The 20,882-nt window shown below is 42.5% G+C and overlaps 1 long non-coding RNA gene across 1 annotated transcript in view; it reads right to left on the reverse strand.

Moving 5' to 3' along the window:
- Positions 1-20,629, reverse strand: part of LOC149192762 (uncharacterized) — a 90,005-nt gene extending 69,376 nt beyond the window's left edge. Inside the window, exon 1 of the long non-coding RNA XR_016254909.1 lies at positions 19,868-20,629. This is a non-coding gene — a long non-coding RNA (uncharacterized LOC149192762). The remainder of the gene's footprint in view (positions 1-19,867) is intronic.
- Positions 20,630-20,882: the final 253 nt, after the last annotated feature.

The raw sequence follows: 20,882 nt of genomic DNA on the forward strand, positions 1-20,882 counted from the left end.
GGTGTTTGAAGCTATGAGGTGACAACGCGACAAGAGAATCACGCGAAGGCAGAGAGAAATATAGAAGGAGTTACAGGTGTTGAAGCAACAACTCAAGGAAGAATGGGAGTTGTATGGACAACAGAAGGAGTTGCAGTGAGAACAGGTACAGCAGGAGGCGCAACATGCACAGACGAATGAAACTATGCCTATATAGGTTATGGACCCATCCAGCAATTGACATGGAGCAAACATGATGAGCAGTGTTGTCGATCGCATGCAAGGGTATTCATGAAAACAGATGTCATTGTGTGCATGTACGCGATCCCACCCATTTGGCACACTCACCAAAGCGAAGACAAGAAGCAAGTCCAACTGAAGCTGAAAATGTATTTTGACAAGTTGACGTGCATGGTCACTAGAGCACACTTGGAGATCAGCATAGACACTATGCAACAGTATGTCACTAGTCTAGCTACACTCAAGACGATGATGCACATATTATCAAATGAGTTGGACAGAGGAGCCATATTAGTGTTCCCAGATGCAATAGAGGCAAGAGTTCGATTTCAACAAGATGTCACCATTGAGCACACGGACACCACCACGGACGACCAAGCTTGGCATCAGTGTGCCACCATCGATCATCGCAAAGATGTCAAAGAGTTGGTCTCATCACAACTGTCCGAGTGTTAGTGATAGCTTGCATTGCTTGCTCAAGCCTATTTTGTCTCACAAGGGTACACGTGCAGATTGAATGTAACATCTTGTCAAGTGAAGGTCCAAGTGTCGATAGTCGAATGTAACAGTGATAGAGTAGTTGAAGAGTCATGAGGGTAGGTGAACAATCACGGATGTCAAGGGTCACCCCACCCTTTTCTATTTATAGTACCTCATATCTCATTGTAGAGGCTTTTGGTCAGCCAAGTTCCGATAGGAGTATCTTCGAGAAAGTTTGGAGAGTATTGTAACGAGCCTTGGCTTCTCCATAGTGTAGAGCTAGTATATCCCTTTGGAGGAGCAGGGGGCAGTGACTGTAACGTTCCGCTATCGGAACTAGTGGTTGGTCATGGTTGTAGTGTATGATTGGAACTTTTACTCCTTAATATAACAGAGCCAACATGTTTTAAGCATATGTTGTTATTGTATTTCATCTATCTTGCTTACTCTAATGATATATGTATCTGTTTGCTTATGCATGAATGTATGGACTCTTTCTGTATAAGTATGTATGAATCTTACTGAGATGTGTTTTTGGTTTAACTATCACTCTGGATTGTTAGCTTACTTGCTTTCTAGTTTGTGATGCATCTTTGCTCATGTGTTCCCTTCTTAGTTGCATGCTTCCACAGGTTTCCAAGGGGCACACTCACCTCACTTTCTGTGTGTTAGAACCGTTCATGTTCCTTCCTTGACTTGCTGCATATGTCACACCCTTGCTACCAATAGGATTATCTTACTTGCCTCTGCGCGCAACCGCGGTCAAGGCAATACCGTACGACCCACTACTGGGATTTGTTGGGAACGGGATCCCCCAAAGAGCAGTTTTGGGGCTAAAAGCCCATGATTGAGTCAAATTTTGTAATAAAATGGTAAAGACTCCACATTTTGTTGTTGCGGAGTGCGTAGGTGTCATAAGTCATAAAGGGTTATCCACCCTTAGTCTTGTAAAGTAAAGTCGTCTGTAAGAGATCTACCCATGGTCTGCGGACTATGGGATTGCATAAAAAGAGCTAAGCTCTAAGTAGTTTTGGAGAGACACAAGACAGGAGAGTCATAGCTCTGAAGTAAGAAGTCTAAGTTTCAGGTCATAGTGTAGGTGGAGGCTCTGCAGCTGAGTGCGTAGAGGCCTAGAGTAGAAGTTCGTAGCTGAGTGCGCGGACGCCTGCAGCTGTGTGCGTAGGGTGAATAGAGTCTATAATCACTTGGAAGATATCAATAAAGAGAAGTATTCTACAATTTCTGTGTCTTTATTCCGAATAATGCATCTTATCATTTTATGTATGAATTTCCTTTATAATGCTTATGTGATGCGCGAATGTGTATGATTATGTTGGAAAGCTGAACGCATATAAGAATATCTGTTTACGCGGTGCTATCTGTGAGTATCTAAGAAGATAAATAAGACACTAAGACTAATTTAGGAATCTGCACGGTATGTTGCCTTAGCAGCGCAGAAGTGTCTAGATCGAGGGTTAGGGCTGCGTGAAGGTCAGTCGTACCCTTTCACGGAGGTATTGAAGGACGGAATAAAGGGCTCAACTGGCAAGCCCTAGAGGAAGTAACCTACGGGAAGGCAGGAATAAAGGGAATAAAACAACATCACGACCATCTCAGGGTGCAGAAACTTGGTTCCAGCATCCTCCCATACTGCTTCGGGTGAGACTTCGATCCGCGCTCCTCGGGCTGATGCCGAAAGGGCCAGTAGTATAGGGATTTTTTTGGCTAATTAACGATGAACCTAGGTCAGGCCCCCTCAAACCAACAAATGGTTTCGTTGCCAGGATCAGAATTTGCATAAGAGATGTGTGATTTTGTATCACTAGAATCTGACTAAGAAAGAGATTGGAGACTGGTTGGATAGGAAGATCCACGAATTCGCGGCACAGGAGAACTGAAACCCGCGATTGACAAAGGAACAGTGGTTGGACAGGTATCTTTATACAGGGATCCAAGCGATATTTTTCTGCTCCTTCCTGATTGAGCTATACGAGTGGATAGCGAAGCTAGCAAATAGCCAAGGAAGGTGGAAACTCGACAGTCCTATTGTGTGGACCCCGGAGCTAGTGTGAAGGTTGGAAGCATTAGCGGATAAGGTCGCCTGTATTGTCAATCATTGGCTTGATCGCGTCATAGGAGGATTTGTAACTGAATTTGCGTCGACACCTCAGTCAGCTACAGCGAGGTGGAGCAAAGCTTTTTCAAAAGACAACGAGGTAAGTACGTGAAATCTTTGAATACCTTAATTAAAATACTATTGTGCGAAAAATGGGTTATGTAGCTACCTTGATGTTCGAAGCTAGGCGAAGCAAAAAAACTTATAGAAACGAAGGAAAAAAGGGTCCTGAATATAGTCCGTTGATTTCACATCCGCGAGGTGACGAAAAAAGGATAATGCAGATTTCTCCGCAAAGTGTTATTCAGTTAATAAGGCAAGGATTCCCACGAATACCACCCCCGCCCACACCACCTCCAACTTCACTGCCATCACCTATGACTTCACCTGTACCACCTCCGCCTCCACCGCAGTTTAGTATGGTGAATTCGGTGAAGCTGCCTTTGTTCAAAAGCTTGGGGAATGAGGACCCAGACCAATTTTGGTTCGTAGTAAAAGTTGTATGGGAAGCTTAGGGCATTACAGATGACAACATGAAGAAGGCAACATTGGTTAGTGCTTTACAGGATCGCGCGCTAACCTGGTATATCAAGTACGCTAATGATAACCCGAATGTTGGAGTAGCGGACATCCAAACAACAATGAATAAAGAATTCAGTAGGCCTAAATCTAAAGCACAATCGATTGTAGGGTTCAAAGAAATCGCGATGCAACCAGGCGAGACACCTTGGGAACTCGATCAGAGGTTGAAGTGTACAATCTGCGAAGCTAACATGAACCTAACAGACGAACAACATCGCGAATGATTTGTGGCTTTGCTCTTGCCACACTTAAGGGTTGCACTGTCGCAACAGAGGATAACGACTTAGGCGGAGGCCTTGGAGATTGCAATGAGACTACACGAGACTCCGATGCAAGATCCTAATATGGGGATTCAACAGATCCATGCACAGTTGAAAAATCTTTGCCTTGAGATGCAAAGTTTGAAGCAGCACAGAACAGTCTGACCAAAAGTGCGTGAAGAGGTATTGTGTCTGAAATGCAAGAGTCAGGGGCATGACAAAGACCATTGTCCGGTCTTTGCTAACTACCTTACAAGAGGAGGACCGATGCCTTTTAGGCCACAAGATCAAGCAGGACCGAGTGCGGGGCCTGCATTGTGGTGCGCTATATGTCAGGTAGCAGGAAAACATGTCACGAATAACTGTCATTTGTTGCAGACGTTTGTAAAGACACCGCAGCAGCTGATCTACAACTTCTGTAGATCAGTAGGGCATGATGAGCACAACTGCAGAAGCTATGAGTTCATGATGGATAGAACACCCACCTATAGGGTTCAGGCCGAAACGCAACCCCCTAACCAGAGCACGGGGATGGCGCAGACAGGATTTCAGGGGCACGGACGAGGCTGAGGCGACAAAGGACCTGGCAGAGGTCGAGGATAGTTGATTTACTACAATTGTGGAGGACCAAGACATTATGCCCGCGATTGTACTAACCCAACACGTCCATCATGCAAGTATTGCACGTTGTTTGATCATGAAACAGAGGATTGTCCTACACTGATAGCAAGGATATGCGACAAATGGGCGCTACTACCGCAGCCTATTCAGAACCTGTAGATGATGAGGTTTGAGCTACGCGAAGAGGACCCAAATGTTAATATAGTGCTCCGAAGTGGAGTCGCAACAGGAGATGACAAAGGTAAACAACCTGAAGACAGTACATGGGTGCGCAAAGCTCCAACGAAGGAGGCTAAGTTCGATTTGGAGCGCGCACAAGAAACGTTCATGTAAGCGAAAAAGAGCTTCACTGAGGCCTCCACCGCAAGAAGCAAGGATAAGCCTGATCAAGAGATGGACCCTTCTATGCTTACAACCTTCTTGGAAACATGCGTGAAGCTTCTGCGCGATAGCAAGGCTGTGAAGGGGCTGCAGGAGCTCATAAATAGATGCGCTAGAAACACTCCTGTTGAGCCACACGTAGTACGAAAGCTTGGTAAGCATAAAATAAGGACGGGACAGGAGATGAGACTGACCACGCAAATAAGAGAGTATGAAATGGATCAGGTTATCTTGGACCTAGGTCAGACGCGAACGTCCTACCTAAACAGACTTGGGAACGGATGGGGAGACCCGCATTACAATGGTCTCCGATTCAACTAAGGATGATGAATCAACAAAAGATCATCCCCATGGGGTGGATGCAGGGGGTGACTGTGGATATTGAAGGTGCGAGCGCGCTGGCTGATTTTGAAGTGATAGAGATAGTGGATGACAGCGACCCCTATCCTGCACTCCTTGGAATTGATTGGGCCACTGATATGAACAGGGTAATCAACCTAAAGAAGCGAAAGATGATATTTGAGAAGAAATCGCTACGCGTAATTGTACCCCTAGATCTTGCTAAAGGTTCACGTTATACTGAACCAGTGCGCGATTATGAGTGATGATGATCTGAACTGTATCTATAAGATAACAGTGCAAGGCCAAGATTGGGTGAATCCAACGGCAGATGGACGAATTACATGGGATTGCGAGAGTTCATGCACCTCGAACTCTGATGAAGAACTAGAGAACTGGCAGAATCGATTACACGAAGTAAATACGCTGAGCTGTAACATGATGACCTAGTCGTTGCGCTATGTCGTCAGAGGTAAGAAATCTGCCTACTTATGATGGCCTAAATGATGTAGATATTTTTATGGATGCATTTGAGAGGGAGGTACCAGAAAAGCAACGCCTCCAAGCAATGGACTGAGCACTGCGCGCTACACTCGCAAGGTGGTGGGGTACGCACAAGGGAAGCTTTGATGATTGGCGTGAATGTAGGATAATGATGCGAACTCGCTTTGGGAAGCCAAAGATGCGAATGATAGACAAGTATGATGGGCAGGATGATCCGTGCACACACTTGGCCAAATGGGCTCAGGCTTATGGAGAGAAGCCCCAACTTCAGTGGGTGCACTTATTCTGTCATACCCTGGATATTGTCTCGATGAACTGGTATGTAGAAACAAAGCTCTGCCATGATACAAGTGAATGAGATATTCTACGTGAAGGATTCCTAATGACATTAAGTTTTAAAGACGAGTTTGACAGTATTGATGAAGTGCTACAAGAGGTGAAAGCAACAATCTTTAGGATACCGCAGGATCCTCTAAACCTGATTCAGTCTGAATGGGCTCCTCAGCTGAGTCACGCACTGGAATGTTATAATGTAACTACTGAAGAACTGGATAAGGATCCGCGAAAGATTAACATCCATGAAACAAAAGGTCACTGCGAGGTTGAAGAACCACAAGTTGAGAATCCAGATATAATAGTGCCGCTAAAAAAGAAACAAGTAAACATTGGTACAGAGGCAGAGCCCAAATTCGTGAAGATTGGAGATTACTGGGACGACGCAACAGTAGATAAGGTCGCTGAATTTCTCCGTGAATACCAGGATTTATTCCCTACCAAGTTTACGGATCTAAAAGGGATAATCGGGACCTAGGTGTTATGAAGATCACGTTGAAGCCTGACGCGAAGCCAATTAAGCAAAGACCTTACTGTCTCAATCCGAAGTATAAAGATGAGGTCCGCTTAGAGCTAGACAAGATGCTCGCGACATGCATCATTGAACCTGTGGAAGAATCTGACTAGGTAAGCCCAATGGTGGTACAGGAAAAGAAGCAGAAAGATGAAATAAGGATATGCGTGGATCTCGAAAAGCTGAATGATGTTTGTGTACATGATCTTTTCTAGACTCTGTTCACTGATGAAGTGTTGGACAATGTAGGTGGCCATGAAGCATATTCCTTCACTGATGGGTTCTCTGGGTACTAACAGATCAAAATCGTGCCGGAGGATAGGAGAAAAATAACCTTCGCGACTAAGTGGGGTTGTTTTCAGTACACTGTAATGCCATTCGGATTGAAAAATGCGCCTGCAATCTTCTCACGCATAGTTGTTACTGCATTTAAGGAATTTATTCATAAGTTCCTTGAGGTATACTTTGATGACTGACTGTGTTTGGGCTGGTTAAACGCCATGTAGCAAGCTTGCGCCTAATGTTGGATACCTATCGAAGATACCAGATCACACTCAATCTGAAGAAGTGCTTGTTTTGTGTTCCTTTTGGGACCCTGCTAGGTCATGTGGTTTGCAGACAGGGACTGATGGTAGACCCCGCAAAGATCGCGGTGATACTGAACTTGGAAGCACCAAGGAGTGTAAAGCAGTTACGCGCTACCTTAAGACATACGGGGTATTAAAACAAAAGGTCACCGCGAGGTTGAAGGACCACAAGTTGAGAATCCGGATATAACAGCGCTGCTAAAAACGAAACAAGTAAACATTGGTACAGAGGCAGAGCCCAAATTCGCAAAGATTGGAGATTACTAGGACGATGCAACAGTAGATAAGGTCGTTGAATTGCTCCGTGAATACCAGGATTTATTCCCTACCAGGTTTACGAATCTAAAAGGAATAATCAGGGACCTAGGTGTTATGAAGATCACGTTGAAGCCTGACGCAAATCCAGTTAAGCAAATACCTTACCATCTCAATCCGAAGTATAAAGATGAGGTCCGCTTAGAGGTAGACAAGATGCTCGTGGTAGGCATCATTGACCCTGTGGAAGAATCTGACTAGGTAAGCCCAATGGTGGTACAGGAAAAGAAGCAGAAAGATGAAATAAGGATATGCGTGGATCTCGGAAAGCTGAATGACATTTGTGTACATGAACTTTTCCAGGCTCTGTTCACTGATGAAGTGTTAGACAATGTAGGTGGCCAGGAAGCATATTCCTTCACTGATGGGTTCTCTGGGTACCACCAGATCAAAATTGTGCTAGAGGATAGGAGCAAAATAACCTTCGCGACTGAGTGGGGTTGTTTTCAGTACACTGTAATCCCATTTGGATTGAAAAATGCGCCTGCAATCTTCTCACGTGTAGTTGTTGCTGCGTTTAAGGAATTTATTCATAAGTTCCTTGAGGTATAATTTGAAGACTGGACTGTGTTTGGGCCGGTTAAATGCCATGTAGCAAGCTTGCGCCTAATGCTAGATACCTGTCGAAGATACCAAATCGCACTCAATTTGAAGAAGTTCTTGTTTTGTGTTCCTTTTGGGACCCTGCTAGGTCATGTGGTTTGCAGATAGGGACTAATGGTAGACCCCAAGAAGATCACGGTGATACTGAACTTGGAAGCGCCAAGGAGTGTAAAGCAGTTATGCGCTACCTTAAGACATACGGGGAAAAATTGTTGAAGAAGGGTGTCACGTTCTGCTGGAATGAATATTGTAAGAAGAGCTTGGATGTATTGAAAAAAAAGATGGTCACCGTGTCAATCGTAGTCTTCCCAGATTGGAAGAAGGAGTTTCATGTCCATGTCGATGCATCATGTATAGCGTTGGGAGTAGTACTGACACACGCTTGTGGAGAAGACCTGGACCACCCTATTGCTTTTGCAAGCGGAAGGTTATCCAAGGCGGAGAAGAACTATTCCACCATTGAGCGCGAAGGGTTAGCTTGTAGAAATTTCACCTGTAGATCAAACTAGTAATGCAATGTACTAAAGCAAAACACATGATCTACTTCTACAAAACATTAAGCAGAAGCAAAATTGATTTCATGAGCAACATCAACCATAAACACATATAATTGATTAAGAGAAATAATCACACATAACACAGTTATATCACTGGGGAAATCACCAACATAAAACCCCCAACACTGTATTATCAATCAAGTGGAAATCCTCTTTTGTTTACAAAAAATATCAGCTCAAGAGCTATCATGTACTTCCTACAATCGAAAGATGAAGATGATGGACTCACTATGCCTAAAAATGTAGGAAACCATCCATCAATCCCCTATTTCCTTGCGCAATTTTTATTGGAGTCCAATTCATAACATATGAGCATTGGCCCCAAATCATACCTGTTGTCAACCATAGGTCCAACTACGCAATCCTTGAGGACACTAGTTCCTCATGCATGTAAGGAATATTCCATGGGAAGATCCAAGTGTCTGATAGTACAATGTCCCTCATCTGATCTCAACTGGGTCTCTGACAGAACTGACATGCAACAGTTATCCATGAGTGAATCCTCAATTATCTAAAATAATAGTTGTCACATGCATGCAAGCATTAACAAACTATATTTTATTATTTTAACAACTTGTTAAAATAATCTAACTAGACTTGACTAGTTAGAACTAAGTCAACTGATTCTCTCATTATAGAACTCATACTTATTCCCTCAATCAGTGGAGGAAATTAAGGATAAATTCCTCAATCAATGGGACAACTCATGTGCATGCTCACAAAGACTTCAAATTCGAATTTCCTTAACTAATTAACTCAACTGAATTAATTAATTAATATTTCCAACTGTTGTTAAGACCAAGATTAATTTACTTCCTATAGATAAACTAGGGACTACTATAAATAGGAAGGGACCCAGAAATGTTATTTTTAGAACTTTCTATTTTTAGCAGTTTCACCTCTCACCCAAGGTGGCCAATGACCTCACTAGCCAACCTGCTATTTTTAGACATTCTGTTTTTAGCACATTCTAAATTTAGCATTTCTTGTTGCCCACTTTTCAACACTCCCTCTCAACAAGAAAGGGATTATCGGCAACCCCGACCCTGTCTTTGAGGAACTCAAACTTGCCTTTTGACAATGCCTTTGTCAAAATATCTGCATCCTGCTCCTCGATCGAAATGTAGTGCAACATCATGATCCTCTTGACCACACAATCCCGTAGATGATGATAGCGGATATCTATATGCTTGGACCTGTCATGAAACACTAGATTCTCAAAGAGTTTAATGCAACTCTGATTATCACAATATATCACTGTAGGATCCATCATCTGACCAAACAATCCCACTAGAATCTTCTGCATCCAAATGGCCTCACATGCAGCCTGACTAGCTGCCATGTACTATGCCTCCGCTGTGCTAAGTGCAACTGATCTTTGTTTCCAGCTATACCAAGAAACTCCAGCTAACCCAAGGTTGAATATCCCTCCAAAAGTGCTCTTCCTGTCTAATGGACTACCTGCCCAATCTGCATCTGTGAAGCCTTGGAGCTTCACTCCCTCTGTCCGCCTGTACCATAATCCATATTGTGTAGTGCCTCTGAGATATCTCAGCACATGCTTTGCTACCTTCCAAAATAACTTGGTTGGCTGAACCATAGCTTGACTCAGCTGGTTCACTGCAAAGCACAAATCCGGTCGTGTGTTCACCAAATACATGAGTGAACCCACAAGCTACCTGTAAACTATAGCAGCTACTACCTCACCTGAAGTAGCATCCTCCTTCCTCCAGTTACCTGCTAGAGGAGTCTCCATGGGCTTGCACATCTCCATGTGGAAGCACCTCAGTATCTCATTGGCATACTTGCCCTGAGACACAAATACTTCCCCATCTCTCTGCCACACCTCCATGCCTAGAAAGTAGTGCATGAGGCCCATGTCCTTCATCTCAAACTCTCTTGCAAGATCCGCCTTGCAAGACTTGATCAACTAATCATCACCTATCAAAATTAGATCATCGACATAAAGTAAAATAATCAATAGCTTACCATCTACAATGATGTGGTAGAGGTTCGCATCCGCTTCACTCTTAGTGAAGCCCAACCCAGTGAAATAGCTGTCGATCTTGGTATACCAAGCACGGGGTGCTTACTTTAACGCATACAATGCTCGCTTGAGCTGACACACATGTGACTCATGATCGAAGGTCTCAAATCCCTTTGGCTGCTCTAAGTATACCTCTTCCTTAATCTCCCCATTGAGGAATGTTGTCTTCACATCCATCTGATGGATCTGCCAACCCATCTGTGTTGATAGTGCTAAAATTGATCTAATCGATGAGTACCTTGCAATAGGAGCAAAGGTCTCATCATAGTCAATCCCCTCAACCTGTGAGAAACCATGGGCAACAAACCTTGCCTTGTGCTTCTCAATACTACCATCAGCTACCTATTTTACCTTGTAAAGCCATCGGAAAGTAACCACTGACTTGTCCCCCGGTCTAGGAACAACATCCCATACATTGTTTCGCATGATAGAATCATACTCCTCTATCATCACATCCACTCAAACTGGTTGTTGTACTGCCTCCTCAAAAGACGAAGGCTCAGTCACTACACACTCCCCAACCAGGGCCATGTAGCCAGTATATCTATCGAGAGATCTCCTCCGTCTGCGCTGAGAGGATGGCTGCCACATTCTCTCTCACATACTACATCAATCTGTCAGCTTCCCATGAGCGTTTCCGCCCCTCTAGAAGACTCTCCAGTAGTGGTGATCCCCACAACTGGAATCTCTGCATGCGGCTGCTCCGCATCATCAGGAGGATCCTCCTCCTTAGGAACTAATAGTTCCTCATCATCACCATGCAACTTGAGCTCCCTCTCAAGTGATGCTCGCATGGCTCGCTGCTAATCGAACCAGTGTTGAAAATATCGATATCGGAAAAATATCGGCGAGGGTCCAGAAAATATCTTATCGGCAATATTGGCAAAAATATCGGCAAATATCGGCAAGCATAAAAAATGCATAATATATTCATTTTTTTTTTCAGATTTCTAAACATATAAAGCAATAACAACATGAACTAAACACATTGGCACATAAATATGAAGAAGGCATTGATATATATAATGTCAAATAGAAATGATACATCAAACTTCAAAGGCGATACCAAATCCTGCTAATCCCTGATAATTGTCCAATCAAGGACTCAAACAAAATAACATCACATATATAAAACTTTGAAAGTATTTCATCTTCATGATTTATAAACTTATATGTAGCAAAAGTTGCAAAACAAATAAAACTAGCAGCGATCTATTTGAGACCATTGACCTCTCCCTAGCATCTTTCTTTCTGTCTTGTTTAGCAATTGCTTCACGAGCTTTTTGTATAACCTCTGCACTAGAAACCATACAAGGCATTACATCTGCATCATATGCAAAGATTCTAACCAGATGGAATTTCAATCGTGTAACCCCTCCTAACATCTTGGTCTCACACAAGTTGCATGATATATATCCCTAATTTGCCCCACCAACAGCCTCGCCATACTCGCAAAATGGGTCCAAGGCTTTTGGCATATTTGACATTTGTAGTGAACTAATTCAAACCTAGGGCACAAAAAAAAACAAAAAATTTGCATTAAACCCCCCAACAAAAAATGAAAAAATAATAAGTAATAACCACCTCATTCAAAAAAAATTACTGCATTATTTGCATTTTGCAATGTGAATGAAAAATGGCAATAAGAGGGTGCATGAGAAAGTTGAAAAAAAAAAATGAAGCTTGTTGTCCAAATATGGAGAAAACCCTTGCATTGGTTCATGGGCATGAAAATCATAGAAAATGGAAAAAAACAAAGAAACAAAATGTTTGTAGGCAAAGAGGCAAGCAAGCATAACCCTAAATCTATGAAAAAATCATTAACATAGGGGTTTTTAATAACATACCTGTTAATGGAAGAAATGAAGTTTGTCTCACTATTTTTCAATCTTTGATCCACAAAAAACCTTAGTTGGTGGTGATAATCGTTGTTTGATCCTCAAACCCTCCTTGAAAACCACCACAAAACTCTTCTCCTTCCTTCTCCAACACTCTGAAACAAAAATGAAGAAAAAAACCAATTTTTCCTTTTTCTAGCCACGGAAAAACACGCTCAGCGATATTTTATATCGTCTCGCGATATTTTGCTGATATATCGCCAATATCTCGCAAATATCGCGATATTTTCTCAGTGATATTTCGGCTCGCTGAAAATATCGCGATATTTACGCTATTCGGCGATATTTCGCTGATATTATTTTCACTACATCGAACTTCAGATCCTTGCGCACTACGGTCCACTGACTAGCAGAAAGAAACACACGATAGTTGTGAGGTGTATCAATGTATCCCACAAGTATTCCCAACTCAGCTATTGGGTCTAGCTTCTTCCGAGCATCTTTGGTCACATGACAGAAGGTTGGGGATCCAAAGATGCGGAAGTAACTCACATCTGGTCTCTTCCCCGAAAAAGCCTCCATAGGTGTCTTCATCCCCAAAATACGATGAGGACTTCTGTTCTGAAGATATATTGCTGTATTGCATGCCTCAGCCCACAGATGAAGTGGTAGGCCTTGGTCATGCAACATCGATCGCCCACAATAGATCTGTTCTTGCTTTCAGCCACCCCATTCTGTTGTGGGTTATGATGTGCCATGAGTTCCCGTTTAATTCCTTCTGAAGCATAGAAGTCCTTAAACTACTGGGAAATATACTCTCCACCATTATCACTTCGCAAGGCCTTTATTTTCATCCCTAATTCTTTCTTTGCCAAAGCTTTGAACTCACAAAACTTCAAGAAGGTTTGATCCTTCTTTTGCATGAAGTAGATCCAACATCTACGAGAAAAATCATCAACAAAAATAACACAATACCTTTGCTTTCCGATGGACGCTATAGAGAAGGGCCGCATGCCTCTGAAGGAACTCGCTCCAGAACTGCTCCTGCTCTACCATCCCGATCATGAAAAGAAGATTTTGCATACTTACCCAAAGTGCAACCTTTGCATGTGCTCACTTGCTCCAGCTTGCACTTGGGTAATCCGGTAGAAATTTGTTGCATGATCTTCAAGGCCCCATGATGCAAGTGGCCCAATGTCCTATGCCATAACTCGCCAATATCTTGGCCATGCATCACTTCTGCTTTGGAACTCAAAGCAGCACAGTCTTCTACCTGTAACTTATAGAGATTCTTAACTCGAATCCCTATTTGTTTGGTTTGTCTAGTGCCGATATGCCTTAGGAAAACCTTTCCCAAACTAAAGACTACATCATAGCCTTTATCCTCAAGCATAGCAATAGACACAAGATTCTTATTCAGCCTTTGTACATACATAACATTAGAAGGAGAGAGGGGAGAACCATGCTCCCTCTGAAACACAACCGTACCTTCACCTGAGACATGGTACTTTCCGTCATCGCCCATCTCGATCCGTATCTGGAGATCCTTCTCCTCCAAAGTGCTGAAAATAGTCTTGTCACCTGACATGTGGAATGAAGCTCCACTGTCCAAGTACCAAACACATCCCATGTTGGATGAAACCATGCATGCAATAAGTGAGAAATCCATCTCAAGTTGGGAAGCTAGAGCATCACCATCAGATTCCTTGGAGGAACCTTTCTTGGACTTCTTCCTCTTTGGGCAACTAGTAGCATAGTGACCCAACTCATGACAATGAAAGCATCTCACCTTCGACTTGTCAAACTTCTTCCCTCCTTGAGAAGACTTGGATTGGGATGCCTTCCCTTTCCCTTTCTTAGCTTTAGATGCTAAAGCCAAGTTCTCTTCATCATCATTCTTTGATGAAGAAGCTCCATCTCTGGTGTTCCGTCTGATCTCCTCCTGCATCAAATCCGACCACAGTCGTTCCCAATCTGGCAGTTTGTCCCTTCCATTCACTGAGTCCTGGTAGCTATGCCAGCTCTTAGGAAGGCCAAGGAGTGCTAGACTCACCATATCATCATCAGCGGTAGTGATCCCTACGCTTGCAAGCTCATCTCTGCAGTTGGTGAGCTTGTTCAGGAATGTAGTGATCGTATCACCCTTCTCACACTTGATCTTTCGAAGCTTGTCCTTCAATGCCAGCTTCCTCTGATCACTGCTATTCTGATATAAATCTTTCAATGTTTTCCACATTGCAAACAGAGTCTCCTTCCCATGGAGGCTCAAGACTATGTGATCTCGAACTCCCTCTAGGATGATTCTCCTAGCTCTAGCCACATTCTTCTTCCAGTCTGCAGCCTGAACAGCATCAGTAGGCTTGGAGACATCTTGATCAATGAAGTCATTAATGTCATTATCTTCCAATACTGCCTCCATGCGATCCTTCCAAGCTATGTAGTTTGAGCTGCCATCAAGGGCATACTCAAGCCTCAACCCAGTGAAGGCCATCTGGATGAAATCTAAACTGTGATGAGAACTAGATATCTATATCCCGAATAATAAACTTTGACTTTCTTTCTCTTACTTGTACATTGTTCCTTGCTTGATTAACTGTGCTCTGATACCATGTAGAAATTTCACCTGTAGATCAAACTAGTAATGCAATGTACTAAAGCAAAACACATGATCTACTTCTACAAAACATTAAGCGGAAGCAAAATCGATTTCATGAGCAACATCAACCATAAACACATATAAAGAGAAATAATCACACATAACACAGATATATCACTGAGGAAAGCACCAGCATAAAACCCCCAACACTGTATTATCAATCAAGTGGGAATCCTCTTCTGTTTACAACAAATATCAGCTCAAGAGTTATCTTGTACTTCCTGCAATCAAAAGATGAAGATGATGGACTCACTATGCCTCAATATGTAGGCAACCATCCATCAATCCCCTATTTCCTTGCGTAATTTTGATTGGGGTCCAATTCATAACATATGAGCATTGGCCCCAAATCATACCTGTTGTCAACCATAGGTCCAACTACGCAATCCTTGAGGACACTAGTTCCTCATGCATGCAAGGAATATTCCATGGGAAGATCCAAGCATCTGATAGTACATTGTCCCTCATCTGATCTCAACTGGGTCTCTGACAGAACTGACATGCAACAGTTATCCATGAGTGAATCCTCAGTTATCTAAAATAATACTTGTCACATGCATGCAAGAATTAACAAACTATATTTTATTATTTTAACAATTTGTTAAAATAATCTAACTAGACTTGACTAGTTAGAACTAAGTCAACTGATTCTCTCATTATAGAACTCATACTTATTCCCTCAATCAGTGGAGAAAATTAAGGATAAATTCGTCAATCAGTGGGACAATTCATGTGCATGCTCACAAAGACTTCAAATTCAAATTTCTTTAACTAATTAACTCAACTGAATTAATTAATTAATATTTGCAACTGCTGTTAAGACCAAGATTAATTTGACTTCCTATAGATAGACTAGGGACTGTTATAAATAGGAAGGGACCCAGAAATGTTATTTTTAGAAATTTCTATTTTTAGCAGTTTCACCTCTCACCCAAGGTGGCCAATGACCTCACTGGCCAAACTACTATTTTTAGACATGCTATTTTTAGCACATTCTAAATTTAGCATTTCTTGTTGCCCACTTTTCAACATAGCTATGTGTATGTGCTCCAGAAGTTTAGACATTATTTGTTGGGAGGTTATTTTAAGATGTACACAGATCATTCCAGGTTGAAATACCTGGTCAATAAGCCTGTGTTGGGAGAAAAGACTACAAATGGCTCTTATTGTTCCAGGAATATGATTTTGAGGTTATTGTGAAGCCTAAACTGCTGAATGCGGGACCAGACCATCTGTCACGCATCGAAATAGGGAAAGAGCCCACTAATTTGGAGAAAGGATTCCCTGACGTGCAGCTATTTGCAGTGTGTGTCGCGGATGGTCATTTTGAGGATATAATACACTTTCTAACGACAGGAACTGCCCCGAAAGGATACACTATTCAGCGAAAGAAGAAATTAATGGTGTGCGCTGCAGATTTCTCTGTCATTGTTGGGCATCTATACAAAATGGGGTCTGATGAGATATTGCGACGGTATGTACCTGAGTTTAAAAGAAGCAGGATCCTCGCGGACGCTCATGGGGTGCCACGGGAAGGTATTATGCAATAAGAGCGACTGCGCAGAAGATTCTACGCACAGGGTTGTGGTGGCCAACCCTCCATCAAGACTCAAAAGCGTATTGCAAGGCGTGCGATGTATGTCAAAGAACTGGAAGGCCATCGTGAAGGGATGAGATGCCTTTGAATCCACAGATGACGTTGCAACCTTTTGAGAAATGGGCAATAGATTTTGTGGGACCCATTCAGCCCCAAGGAAAGACAAGAGCAAGGTACATTATAACCATGATGGAGTATTTGACTCGTTGGCTGGAGGCACAACCTGTGAAGGATTGCACAGGCGCGACTGCCACGAAGTTCCTCTTTGAACATGTACTAACGTGATTTGGCTGTCCAAAAATCTTGATGAGTGATTGCAGTACGCACTTTCTGAATGAGAGGATTAGCGCGCTAACGGAGGAATTTTAGGTATACCACTAGAAGAGCACACCTTATCACCCGCAGGCTAACGGGATGGTGGAAGCGTTCAATAAAATGCTTGAAAACACACTGACCAAGGTTTGCAATGCTTAGTGAAGTGATTGGGATCTACGCATACCTGCAGTACTATGGGCTTATCGAAAAACATGCAAGAACTTGACTGGAAAGACCCCCTTTAGGCTTGTCTATGGTGTTGAAGCGGTAATGCCCATGGAATATATTGTACCTAGTCTACACATAGCAGTGCTCACAGATATGACGGATCGCGGAGCCCTGGAGGAAAGACTCGCACAGCTGGATGAACTTGAGGAAGAGAGATTTCTAACTGGATTTCACCAACAGGTCCAAAAGCAGCACGAAAAGGCATGGCATGATCGGCACATTAAGTTGCACACCTTTAAGGTAAATGACCTGGTTTTGTTATATGATAGTAAGTTTGACAAATTTCCAGGGAAGCTCAGGGTGCACTGGTTAGCGCCTTATGTCATTAAGGAGATTACCAACGGAGGAGCGGTACAACTGATCAAATTGAATGGAGATCCCTTCCCAGGAAAGGTGAATGGCAGTCACTTGAAGCCATACACCGGTGGTCCGACCATGTGACTAGATGAAAGTAGCACAACCTTAGCGCTCTAGGCAGCTGAAAGGAGGCGCAGGACTATAAACTACACTGCCCGGGTTGGGGAGCTGCGCAATTGGAGGATTGTGTGAAACAAGTTAGTGTCACAGGGTCCACGACAGTGCAGAGGGAGTTGCGCTATCTAGGGAGAAATCACACAGGTCGGCTAGAAAGTGACCATTAATGTCACTGTTCATGATTTAATGGTTGAAATGCAGCCAAATGGAGCGAGCGGCCGACATTTAAGATGAAATTTATGGCGCTACAATGAGGTTAAGGGCACAAAGCGAACCGTTGCGCTGACACAGACACTAGCCAAGCTGCAGGAGGCCAAGCAGTTGAAGGAACAGGTGGACGCAGCGCTGCACAAGGAAGCAATGCTCAAGGCAAGACTAAAGAACTGGCTAGATGAGGCTTACGCAGTGACAAGGAATATCGAAGGCAAACTTGTGACTCTGCCGGCAACGCAACAAAAGCTTCAGGCTGACAGCGCAGGAGCAGTGACCGAGAAAATAGTGGAAGACGCAAAGCAAGCGGCAGCTCAGTGCACGACCGAAGTTGCAGTCATACGGGTCAAGCTGGAAGGGCTTCGTGCAAAGATCTCCGCGCCTACCGAGTGACTTGAAGGTGAGTCACAATGTTTGTGCTGGGGTCCTATTGGGAACGAGATCCCCCAAAGGGCAATTTTGAGGCTAAAAGCCCATGATCGAGTCAAATTTTGTAACAAAATGGTAAAAACTCTGCATTTTGTGGTCACAGAGCGCATAGGTGTCATAAGTCATAAAGGGTCGTCCACCCTTAGCTTTGTAAAGTAAAGTCGGCGGTAACAGATCTACCCATGGTCCGCGGACCATGGGTTTGTATAAAAAGAGCTAAGCTTTAAGTAGTTTTGGAGAGACAGCTCTGAAGTAATATGTCTAAGTTTTGGGTCGTAGAGTAGGTAGAGGCTCTGAAGTTGAGTACGCAGAGACCTAGGGTAGAAGTCCACATCTGAGTGCACGAACCCCTACAGTTGTGTGCGTAGGGTGAATAGAGTCTCTAATCACTTGGAAGATATCAATAAAGAGAAGTATTCTACAATTTCTGTCTTTGTTCCAATTAATGCATCTTATCATTTTATGTATGAATTTCCTTTATAATGCTTATGTGATGTGCGAATGTGTGTGATTATGTTGGAAAACTGAATGCATATAAGAATATATGTTTACGCGGTGCTATCTGTGAGTATCTAAGAAGATAAGTAAGACACTTAGACTAATTTAGGAATCTGCACGGTACGCAGCCTTAGCAGTGCGGAAGTGTCTAGATCGAAGGTTAGGGCTGCGCGAAGGTCAGCCGTACCCTTTCATGGAGGTATTGAATGAAGGAATAAAGGGCTCATCTGGCAAGCCCTAGAGCGAAGTAACCTACGTGAAAGCAAGAATAAAGGAATAAAACGACATCACAACTATCTCAAGGTGCAGAAACTTGGTTCCATCATCCCCACATACTACTTCGGGTAAGACTTCGGTCCGCACTCCACGGGCTGATGCCAAAAGGGCCAGTAGTGTAGGGATTTGTTTAGCTAATTAACATTGAACCTAGGTTAAGTCCCCTCAAACCAACAAGACTCCTACACCAAACGGTCTGAGGTCTAGTTGGGACTTCTTACCTGGGAGATCCCCTGACATGTTGGTGGGTCCAGCACCGTCAACAGAATCTTATCTTCCACTAGAACCCTAATTGGCCAAATCATTTGATTGGAGTGTAAGTAGAGGTGTTGGAGAGCTTTTGACTTTCTTTGACCGGATCATTTGATCTATAACATTTAGGGGTAATGTCCCCTATGCACCAAAGGAGAGCTTGTTAGAAGCAAGAAGAGGGTTGGTTAAATGACAATTACCCCCTTCGAGGTGAAACTGGTCCCGTACTCTAGATTTTAAACTTTACCTTGAGAAGTGCAAACTTTGTTGTAACAATATCTTGTTGAAATGACGAGCAACACATACTACATGGTAATTTGCGTTAAAACAATTTTCTTTACTTGGAAAGCTAAAATAACCCAAATATAATGCAAAAATTTTGATGCATATCAAAATAAAACAAAAATGTGAGGACCATACCCAGACTGTATACATTTTTTTTTTTTTTTTTTTTTATTTTTTATTTATTTTTTTTTTTTTTTTTTTTTTTTTTTTTTTGACAGCAAATACAACCAGAAAAGAAACGCATTGAAATTCAAATTTATTTAACACACACATTCCTGCCACTCATTTCAGAAAACATATCATAACGTTTCATACTTAACTAAGATCAATAGTAATGAAATACATATGTACCATTCACCAGAAGGCGAGACTCCACTTGCTCTGCTGTTGCTGGTATTCCCTTGTAGCTGGTCACCTCCGCGAGTGAATGATGACGCACTTGATCCGAATGCGAAGACCCACCGGTTAACCTCCCAGCCTACTCCTTGGGTACTCTTCTTCCCCGCGGACCCCCGAGCTGCAATGGGGTTGTACAATGGAGGAAAGCACTAGCTGGTAGAGGAGAGCACACCTTGGCTCCAGAGTCCCCTCTCTAAAATCCTCTACCTCACCAAACTCACTATAGCTTCGTAATCACTGCTCTGACATCATCTCATCCATCCAACAATAGGGTTCCCCCCCAAAAATCCCTTCTCCCATGGCTTGCCCCTTCTTTTATAGGAGTCCTCATAGGTGACACTTGTCATGTCATGCATAATTAATTATTATTTTTTATAATTCAATAGCTTGATTATTCACCCACCCATGTGTCATTCTCACATCAAGGGTCTCCTAAAATTATTTACTTAAATTTTTATTTAAAACTAATATTTTCCTCACCTCAACAAGATTCCTATTTCTTTTCCTAGTTGTCTCTTTATTCCCCCCTTTTATTCTTTAATTTGTGTTGATTACTTGAAGTCAATTAATGAGTCAAGATCTTATCCCCAATCTACTCTCTAATTTAACTCAGGTTATCTCCTAGATGGATATTCTTATGTTGGTTGTTGACACATGGAGCTTCTCTACATTTCTCTAAATTTAATTTGTTATTCTCATTTTAATTCACCTTCCTCTTTTCTTAATTAGGTTTAAATTAGTTTAGGATTAATCTTTATCCTTACAATTATGTTTGTATTTCCCCTTTTTCCTAATTAAACCACATAATCTTCCTAGTATTTTCCAAAATGGGAAGGGTAGAGTTTTTAAGGTACTCTATTTTAATTCTTCCTATGATCCTACTTATTCCAAGTTTTATTTTTGATTTAATTACATTGGTTTCTAATCATCATTTACCCTTGATGTAAATTTACCTAGTTTTCATTCC

This window comes from Pinus tabuliformis, chromosome 2_2, assembly GCF_031772625.1.
Source record: "Pinus tabuliformis cultivar Carrire ecotype Pingquan chromosome 2_2, CPIR1, whole genome shotgun sequence".
In the NCBI taxonomy this organism is placed as follows: Eukaryota; Viridiplantae; Streptophyta; class Pinopsida; order Pinales; family Pinaceae; genus Pinus; species Pinus tabuliformis.